Source organism: Aplysia californica, unplaced genomic scaffold (assembly GCF_000002075.1).
Source record: "Aplysia californica isolate F4 #8 unplaced genomic scaffold, AplCal3.0 scaffold00688, whole genome shotgun sequence".
Classification (NCBI taxonomy): Eukaryota; Metazoa; Mollusca; class Gastropoda; order Aplysiida; family Aplysiidae; genus Aplysia; species Aplysia californica.
In genome coordinates, this window is record NW_004797958.1 from 28,571 (window position 1) to 30,637 (window position 2,067).

At 40.2% G+C, this 2,067-nt stretch overlaps 1 protein-coding gene across 1 annotated transcript in view; it reads left to right on the top strand.

Moving 5' to 3' along the window:
* The window catches only part of LOC101854048 (RYamide receptor-like), a 52,445-nt gene that overhangs the window by 28,403 nt on the left and 21,975 nt on the right, over positions 1-2,067 (top strand). The window lies entirely within an intron of this gene.

The window sequence follows — 2,067 nt, forward strand, 5'->3', positions numbered from 1 at the left end:
GGGGGGGGGCAATAAGAAAGAAAGTAAACCTGCCAACACTTTGCTGTAACAATCCACAAGACAGGATTGGAAAAACCCTGTGAATTGATCACAAAGTGAGAGAAACAAGGCTCCCGAAGGCCGTCTATCATTGTCCATGTGAAGGCCTTTTGAAATATTTTGAATCATTCTTAAACTTGTAAAAGACATTATATCAACTCACATTGTAAACAGTTTAATTGAGACGCTGCTCTCTACTACTTCTAATGGCGGTCGTATGCGCTGTATTTTAGCTATTTGCAGTCTGCTTGCAATGTGTACGCACACGTTATTGTTACGCTCAATTCTGCAAGGGTAAATAAAAGGTAGCATTGTCCACCTCCTTTCAAAAAAGAATCGAAGTAAAGGAATGGTAAAATGGACAAAGACGTTTTCTGATTTTTTACATCATTGATGTCAACGTATGCATAGGTTCACCACGATTCTGAAAGGGTAAATTTTTTTTAAAATATGCATTTCCCTCCTTCGTTTGAAAAGTACCGAAACAAAGCAAAGACGACATATCAGATTTCCCCTATTCGCTGTGTCGTTTTTGCTTTGTAAACAGTTCACATAGGGCCTAGCGCTATGGATTGTTTCTTCGTCCCACTCATCTAAGAAGTTGCTTCCTCTCATTACTTCGGTTTATGCGCCTAGTTTATGTTCTGTCCGTACGTCCATAATATTATATTATGTGTCGCGACGTGGTGGAATCAGACGGTCGTCAATTTTTTTACATGCGGAGTTATTGGTCTAATCGAAAAGCATGTTTATTTGTCTAGCTTTCGATTGAAACAATACCATCTATCTTGAACAGAAGTCGATGTGTAATACGATCACAGAAGGTGGGTGTCGCTTGGTGTCAGACCAAAAAATTAGCTAGAAAATGGCCGCCAAAGTTTGGTGACTTCCAAAGCTTGAGAATTCTTGGAAACGGTAAATTTACTTGCTGATGCCCTTGATAAACATTTTTCAATAAAATCCACAGAGGACATAAAAGTTGTTAAGCCCAAAAAAGAAAAAAAACAGAGAAGAAAAAATTCAATCAAAACTGACAAAACGTGCGGAAAATGCCGATTTCTTCGATTTCATTAATTTGACCATCGCCTGATTTCACCACGATGTCCCACGTATCGTAAAGCGGACCTATCGAGCAGTGACCAATCAGCTTTGAAGTAATGGCTTCTTCATAACGTCATGTTCTCTGCAAGGCCTTCCATGAACGCAAACGATATTTCCTTTCCTCAACGTTTTATTTCAACCTTTGCAGCAGCCATAACAACTACGATTTAGTAGAGCCCAGCGTTAAAAGCAGTGATAAGCAAGGGGGAGAATAAGAGACGAAGTCAACATTTACAACGACAGAAAGTCCGAGAGCTCTGGTAGCAACGAAAATAACCTCCCCTTCTGACTGTTCCAAAAAAAGCGAAGTTCGAAAAGGCAATAAGGAATTGTCGAGTAGAAGTATAAAGAGGGAGACGAAAATAAAAGGGGTTTAGAATGTTCTCTCGTTGCTAAGAAATTGTCTGAGGCAAAAATGGCTGGACCGATTGGGATTTCTATTGACCTACCTCACTGATAACAAGAGTGTGAGCTGGTACGCAAACGTTATGAACAGATTCTGATCGTTTTGTTCCGTTTTCGTTTTCGTTTTCGTTTTCGTTTTTGTTTTGTTTCGTTTCTATTTTATTAGGTTTATTTGCCTTTCTACTTCTATTCGATCCTCCGTTTTATAGGTCGTTTTCGTCTGTTCATTCTACTACGTCGGCTCTCTCGTGACATTGCTGGTGTGGTTCTGGAGAACTTTTCGATTCATCCATGGTCGGAAATATGACGTAGGGACAGAGGTGAAGTAGAAAACCCCAGAGCTCAATTATCTCCTCACTCCGCTACCTCAATAGAAACATTTTATTATCTAGGTCTCCTTACCAGACGGTCTTTTGGTAGGGTAGGGTTCCCACCATCTCCACAAATGAAGTCTCTCTCTCTCTCTCTCTCTTTCATTTTCTCTCTCTATCTCTCTCTCTCTCTCTCTCTCTCTCTCTCTCT